Source organism: Pseudonaja textilis, chromosome 9 (assembly GCF_049901715.1).
Source record: "Pseudonaja textilis isolate UNSWEBS1 chromosome 9, rPseTex1.2, whole genome shotgun sequence".
Taxonomy (NCBI): Eukaryota; Metazoa; Chordata; class Lepidosauria; order Squamata; family Elapidae; genus Pseudonaja; species Pseudonaja textilis.
In genome coordinates, this window is record NC_141998.1 from 6,859,806 (window position 1) to 6,868,460 (window position 8,655).

The window sequence follows — 8,655 nt, forward strand, 5'->3', positions numbered from 1 at the left end:
GGACGCGGTGGGCGGCCAATGAGAAGCGATGCTCATTCAAGCACAGGACGCCTGGAAAGTTCATAGGAAGAATATTTTCCAACCTATTAAAAGGACCTCCGGACGGAATCTAAAAACCACACGGACACGGAGGCCCACACGCGTGTTCATCTCCCTTAAATGTTAAAAGAGAGGCTGAGCGCTTAGGCTGGAATTGGGTCCAAGCGAGCATCTGTGCCTAGGGAGGCTTCGTGCCCGAGTTTCTGAATCGATGTGGATTTGCTTCAGAAAACTTAAGCAAGGAAAGGTGAAATCTTTTGCAAAGAGCATTTGGTGTTCCGAAGACGTGAAAATGCTAGAGGTTTCATCGGCACTCCCTCCACGTGAATGAAATTGGACAATCAAAGCAGCCGCATTAACAGGCGCAGATGAAGGCAGCACATTATAAATCTTTAGGATCAGTGCTACTGTGCAGTTCCTTACATTCCCCATAAGTTATGTCTATATGTCTATAATTTATATGTGTGTGTGATACATACATACACATATACACATACGTGTGTGTGTATGTGTACATTGTGTGTGTGTGTATGTATATGTGTATATATATATATATATATATATAATATACACAAAGCTATATATATATATATATACATACACACACACACATACATACACACACATATACACACACATATACAGTGTATGTGTGTGTGTGTATGTATGTATATATATGCATATCATACATACACACACATATATATATACACACACAATGTATACACAAAACCTCAGAAAACATATATATATATATGTGTGTGTGTGTGTGTGTGTGTGTGTGTATGTATGTATGTATATATATATATGTGTATGTTTTCTGAGGTTTTGTGTATACATTGTGTGTATATATACATGTATACATATACACACATATACACATATATATATACACAGTGTATGTGTGTGTGTATGTGTATGTGTATATACATATACATATATACATACATGTATGGTATTCAGCTTTGTTCGGGTATTTTCCCATGTCATTATAGTTGTGCTTTTAAAGTTGTAGCAACGTTTCAGCAGAATCTCATCTGCCATCATCAGGCTTCTGTATAGTGTTCGTCTGTGAGTCAGACTTTCACAGCCGTCTATGTTTTAAATTTGGGGCTAGCCTACTGCTGTGCCAGAATGTTTTTTTCTTCGTTGCTACAACTTTTAAAGCACAACTATAATGACGTGGGAAAATACCCGAACAAAGCTGAATACCATACATGTAAGTACCCGCGAAAACTTAAGAAAACATACATACACACACACATACACACATATATTTGTGTATACGTATGTAAAATTATGTGTATTAAATATCACTCCCACCTTGTTTCTAAGACCGAAGGATTTTACAGATATTGGAGTTGAGTGACAGGATTCTTACTATCGATAGTTGCCTCTGAGATGGGGGAAATGTAAATAGTTTGGGGGGTCCTTGGTGCTCCCTGAGCTTGGTTATTTTCTTTAAGAAGTTTCATTACCCAAATGAGGTGACGACATCAGTGCTAGAGAAAACCCCATTCCTTACTAGCCCTGGTAATGTTAAACTAATTTAGGCAAGGAAAACAACCAAGCTCAAAGAGCATTGAAGAACCCATGTTTCAACCCTGAGCTACAAATGCTTTCCTTTACGGAGAGACATTTCCTAGTGAAAATGTTGGCTTGCAGCATTCCGGAGAACTCCAGAGTGTTTCATTTGGTGGACATGCTGGCTGAGGTTGATGGGACTTGAGGTCCAAACCGCCAAGAAGGCATTGTGTTGATTTTCTTTTTTTATGGACAATTCCCTATTGATACTCAACCCACAATGGCCACTCATTTTCCTTAAATTATTTCCTCATATTGTAGAGATCTCTCAATCAGCCTATGTTATGTGAGTCTACAGCACTTGGAACTCAGCAATGGAATGCGAGAACAGAATCCATTAAGATGTATATTTCCTAGAAGAAACACTACGATCATTCTTTTTCTGATCACACATCTCTGGTGGCCTTGATTTTGCAGACCTCCAGTGGAAGAAGACCTCCCGGCTCTATTCCGAGTCAGTCTTGCATTTCTTCCTACAAAAAGCTGATTTATATATTGCAGCTCCTCTAGTTTAGACTGCCCTAAATAGTTGTGTGCAGAAGCAGCTCAATTCCAAGGAGAAACCTCCCACCCACAATAAAGAACTGCTGGGAGCTAAAGCAGAAAATCAAGGAAAGGAATTTTGTTCAGGAGAGCAACACATGTAATGGTTACAAAAGGTTCTAGACTCACTCTTTTACTAGGGCAATTGGAAAGGATCACTTGTAATCCTTAAAAAGCTGCCCCAGGCAGTGCTAAACTAGACTGACAAATCAAATAAATACTAAAAAAATACTAAATCTTGCTAGGTCAAGCTAAGAACTCATTTAGTCCATGGTAGGAAATTTAGTAATAGACAGTTAGTCCAAACTAGACATAGTAGACAATCGTTGGACATTCAGGAAGCCCACAAATGTCAGCAAGATAAACAAGATTGTCTTTCTTGATATAAGTAAGTTCTCACATTCCCCTTATTGTTGATAACCTTCCCCTGCCTATTATCTTCCATATATTTTGGACACAGGGCTCATCATCTCTAGCCATTGCCTGAAGATGTTTGGTAAGGTGGGGGTGACTAAGGAGGTATAGGCAGGTTGGGGATGCTACATAAAACAAAGATTATATTCAGGTGGAAAGAAACAATGTCTATTACTGTCCTTGTCCCTCTTTCACTGATTAGCTCTAAAGATCTGTAGCAAATTTTATTTGTAACAGCAGGGTTTCTTAAATCAAAAATATGGATGTGCGATGTCCAATATATGATGTGCGTACTTTACAATTGCAATATTCATGTGATTGTACCAACCCAAGAGTGGAAAAGAGAGTCATAAATGATTTGACTATACATATATAATATGCTCTACAGTTCCTCTAAAAGACAATTACATAAAGCAATGATCCCTCTTTGTTGCTTGGATTGCAAATAGCATTTAGGAGCAATGGACCAACTGGAGGGACAATGCAAAGCCAGTTGCTGAAGTCTTCTTTTCTTGGTGTTGGAAAGGATGATCTCAGGAGACTCTAAGATAGACAGGGATAAATTACTGTGTTGGGCATGAAGAAGTCCGTACAAGTCATCTGACAGATTAATAGCTGGTAAATTATAAATAAATAGACAATAGACCTCAATTAAGAGGTAGGTATGGCATCTTATAGAAATTTCAGGGTGGGGAGAAATGTTAAGTGTTGCTTCTTATGTAGTTGTCCTTGCAACGACAATTTCATAAATTATATGGTTTAATTTAGGAAAGGAAAAGGGTAACCCAATGAGGAACATCTCCTCACACTGCAGCAGGTGACAGTGTTGGATAATATCTTCCAAAATTGAACAGTAACATTTCCATTTTGTGACCAAAACCGTATTCTGTTTTTACATCCGATTATCCTATAACTGCATAGAGATAAAACTACCATAGTCAACACTCAGCATAATGTAATAGGAATCCTGCTGGAGAAATGATGAAGAAAGGGCATTCTCATCCCCAGACTGGCCATCTCATCCCTAAATAAGTTCAGGGATGACGAAAGGATATTTGCAGAGTCATCTAATATCTAGTCCTTTTTGGTGGCATCATGTTGTTCCCAAGAGGTAGAGTTTCTTTAAGGGACGTGGTGGCTCAGGGGCTAAGACGCTGAGCTTGTCGATTAGAAAGGTTGGCAGTTCAGCAGTTTGAATCTCTAGCACTGCTTAACAGAGTGAGCTCCCGTTACTTGTCCCAGCTTCTCCCAACCTAGCAGTTTGAAAGCATGTAAAAAAGTGCAAGTAGAAAAATAGGGACCACTTTGGTGGGAAGGTCACAGTGTTCCGTGCGCCTTCGGCGTTTAGTCATGCTGGCCACAGGATCATGGAAACATATTTGGACACCACTGTTATAGTTTTGTAACGGAGATGAGCACCGTCTTCTAGAGCCAGAAATGACCAGCACATATGTGCAAGGGGAGCCTTTACCTTTAGAGTTTCTTTCTGGAGTCATAAGACATTTTTTATTGTTTATCTTCTCTTTGTCCCTCTCCTGCAGATGTTTATGATGTGACATTAATTAAGAGACTTCTTGTAAAATTGCAAAAATTGAGTCTTCTGCTTTTCTAATTCCATCTCTGATCTGTAGTCAAGCCATATTTTCTTATGGGCCATTTAATAAATAAAAAGAAATGAGATGAACAGATTAAAGCATAAAATTAGATACTCCAGAACAAAGAAACCAGCAAATTAATGTGGAGATTTCTCCCTCAACCTATTTATCAGAGCCCTGGAGTTCTTGATGGATAATTTCCACATGCCATTAACAGCTGTGAAATTGGTGTCATTCTTAAAGGTTAAAATAAAAAACCAACTTCTCAGCTGAGCTGCTAAATATTTCTTGGTCATGTCCCCAAGTCCTGAATCAGTAATATTCTGTCCTCCTTTTATGTAAGTATATGGTTTTAAGATGATGGTAGCACAGATACTGCCTTCTGCATAATTTTTCCAAAATTATTTTTCTCAATTTTGGGGGGAGGGGGAACACTAATGGATGTTGTAATTTCTCCCTTTCTTTTCTTTTCCTCTATAGAAAATTAGGCAGGATCTCTTCTGAAACATTTCCCAGAGGTCCCCTCATTCTGTAGAATGAAATATTCTTTCCATGTTGGTCTTCCAATGTTCCTCTTTCTCCTATTCCCCCAAGGACATTCCCCCCATACCATCACACTTTCGATATAAGGGTCTTTTTTTTGAGGGGGGGCTTTGTATGTCTAGTCTGATGAAAAGAAGGACTAGGGGAGACCTGATAGCAGGGTTCCAATATCTCAGGGGCTGCCACAAAGAAGAGGGAGTCAAGCCATTCTCCAAAGCCCCTGAGGGCAGGACAAGAAGCAATGGGTGGAAACGAATCAAGGAGAGAAGCAACCTAGAACTAAGGAGGAATTTCCTGACAGCGAGAACCATTAATCAGTGGAACAACTTGCCTCTAGAAGCTGTGAATGCTCCAACACTGGAAGCTTTAAAGAAGAAATTGGATAACCATTTGTCTGATGTGTTGTAGGGTTTCCTGCCTGAATAGGTTGGACTAGAACTGTCTCCTCTTAGGCTAGAAAAAGAGGTACATGGTGAAAGGCAAAATTTCCAAATTCAATCCTGGACCAGATTTCAGAAACACCACATTCTGTCCATGAGAATTTTACTGAACTACTGCTTAGAAAGAAACTCAGAAAGCAAAACACTTTTTCTTTCAACTAAATGATAATTATTTTTTTTTTAAATAAGCATTTTTCTGCATTGCATTCATTTTATTCACTATTGATTTTAGAATTTTTCTGAATGGGGAGGGCTAATCTTGAGTTCCCATGGATCTACCCCTGTTTCTGTTATCCTCCAGACTGTTTTTCTTGTGCCAATCCATAGTACCAGAATGTTAGCTCTTTGAGATAGTCCAGACAAGAAGCACAAGTACTAACTTTATTGTCAGGGTAAGTTAACAGAATCTTGTGAGACTGAAAATATTCCTCTCCTCTTTTCCTTTTATTCAATGGAAAATTAGTGAGAGTCCTCTTTGAAATGCTCCCCATCCTTCTGTGGGATAAGATAGCAATAGCCCTGAGACTTATATACCGCTTTATAGTGCTTTACAGCCCTCTCTAAACAGTTTACAGAGTCAGCCTCTTGCCCCCAACAATTTGGGTCCTCATTTTACCCACCTCGGAAGGATAGAAGGCTGAGTCAACCTGGAGCCTGGTGGGATTTGAACTGCCAAATTGTAGGCAGCTGGCAGCAGGAATAGCTTGCAATACTGCACTCTACCCACTGTGCCACACAGGCTCTTATATCTTAAGATATCCTTCATATGCTTGTTTTCCAGTCTTCAGGTTTTACATCTTTCCCCCAAGGTCATTCTCACATACCATTATACTCAGAAGGAGAGGGTAAGGCATGTAGAGCTGAAACAACCTTTTTCGAGGTGAATAAGTTATGTAATAACATATATAGCTATGGGTGAACTGATAGAAGAGAATTTGTCACTCAGGGTTGAACTGTGGGATCCTTGATACTCTCTGAGCTTGGTTGCTTTCTTGCAGAAGTTTTATTACCAAACTAGGTAGCATCATCAGTGGATTAAGTTAGTAAGGTTTGCTGTCATTTTATATACTAGTGGCTTTCCCTGTCAGCGTTGGTGATGGTTTTTTGACATGATAATTCCTTCCTATGGGTGAATTCTAATGCACTTCTTTTTCTAAATTTTGCACCAAGGAGGAGCTAAGAACCTAAGCTGGACTGAGAAGTGTTGGAGATCAGAAAGAAGATGGTGAAGATTAGGTTAATCTCTGGGGACAAGGGTGTCAAAGAATTGCATGACATTCCAGGTTTTCTTTCTCTCTGTTAGCTGAGATAACATATAGAAATTAAAGCTAACCTGGATGCTAATCATCATCATAAAAGTTTTGTAAAATATGCTAAGCTAGAATAAGAGAGATGGAAGGACCTTGGAGGTCTTTTAGTCCAACACCCTGCTTAGGCAGGAAAACCTACACCAGACAAATAGTTATCCAACATCTTTTTTAAAACTTCCAGTTTTGGAGCATTCACGACTTCTGGAGGCAAATTGTTCCACTGATTAATTGTACTCACTGTCAGTAAATTCCTCCTTAGTTCTAAGTTGCTTCTCTCCTTGATTAGTTTCCATCCTTATTGCTTCTTGTCCTGCCCTCAGGGGCTTTGGAGAATAGCTTGACTCCCTCTTCTTTTTGGCAGCCCCTGAGATATTAGAAGACTGTTATAATGTCACCCTTGGTCCTTCTTCTTATTAAGTAAGTCGAGCACTACCTGTTTAGCAATATTAGTAACAAAGGAATAGACTTCCAAATACTCTTTTTTATACACAGGTAGATGGCTTTTCTTTACTCTGCCTTTGTTGTTACGCACCTCCCTACCCCATCATTACAACGCAATAGTCGTTGACCACCAAAAATGCAACATTGCCAAAACATGGAAAAAGACAAACCATGGAAAATACAAACATGGAAAATTATAAACATTTGGTTAAGGCATTTGTTAATGAAGCAGCCCCTGAGATATTGGAACACTGCTATCATGTCTCCCCTAGGTCTTCTTTTCACCAAGCTACAAATGGTTGTAGCCACTAATGCTAGGTGCCATGGAAATTTGAGCTCCTTTGGAGGATACTTGAGAGACATAAAAGATGGAGTTAGTTCCTGTGGTCTCTGCAAGACTCTTGGGCCCACCTGCCATCATATTTAAAAAAAAAATGGTGAAAAGAGTTGGCTTGCCCACATTAGACTACTCTGAAGGCTGCAAAACAGGTACAGGCAGGGCAGTGGTAGGATTCAAATTTTTTTACTACCGGTTCTGTGGGCGTGACTTATTTGGTGGGCGTGGCTTAGGGTCATGTTAGCTCAGGAATTCTGGGAGTTGAAGTCCACAAGTCTTAAAAGTTGCCAAGTTTGAAGACCCTTGGATTAGAGAGAGAGAGAGAAGATAGATACTGTAGATCAGGGGTCTTCAAACTTGACAGCTTTAAGACTTGTGGACTTCAACTCCCAGAATTCCTCCTCCAGTCATGTTAGATCAGGAATTCTGGGAGTTGAAGTCCACAAGTCTTAAACTTGCCAAGTTTGACTAGAAGATTACCTCCGAGATCCCTTCCAGTCCTAGATTCCTGTGCTGTTTCAAAGAGTTTTCTGAAGCCAGGGTTTGTGTCCTTCCTTCCTCTCCTTTTTTTCCTCCCTCCCTCCCTCCCTCCCTCTATCCATCCACTCATCCATATAGCTTTCATTTTCTCCTCCCTCCCTCCCTCCTCTTTCTTTCTTTCTTTCTTTCTTTCTTTCTTTCTTTCTTTCTTTCTTTCTTTCTTTCTTTCTTTCTTTCTTTCTTTCTTTCTCTCCCTTCCTTCCATCCCATTTTTCTTTGTCTATCTCTTTTCTTCCTTTCTCTTTTTCTTTCTTTCTTTCCCTTTTCTCTTTCTTTTCTTTCTTCTCCCTTCTCTCTCTTCTCTCTTTCTCTCTCCCTCTTTCTTTCTTTCCCTCTCTCCCTCCCTCTCTCTTTCTCTCTTTTTCCCTCTCTCTTCCTCTCTTCCTCTCTCCTTTCCCTCTAGGAAAGGAGACCCATCTGAAACACACACAGGCTTCCAAGTGCCCGGCAGAATCTCTCATTACAAGGGTTCATCCCAGCCAGTCTCCTGTCCTGCATTGCCTGAAAAAGCCTTCCTTCCTTCCCGCTTTTGGGGCTGGGAAATTCAAGCGAGGCGTGTGCTGCAGCCTCCCCCCCCCCCAGCAGCAGCTCTGGGCTAGGCAGCTTTCTCGACTGCCTGAAACCTAACCTTACCTTCCTTCCACACTGAAAAAAATCTGCAGTGGCTATAAGGCTTCTGCAAGAGGCTTTGCTGCGCTTCTCCAACCTGCCACCGCTGCCACTGCATCCTAGCCATGCAGGTCTACCCCATTGAGCCTGCTGATGCAGCACTCCAAAAGAGGTGGTTGGAAACGACTTTTTTTCCGCTCCCAGCCACCCCTTTTTCAGACAGCTGCTCCCTTCCTTCTCTGCCCACTTGTTCTGTATGG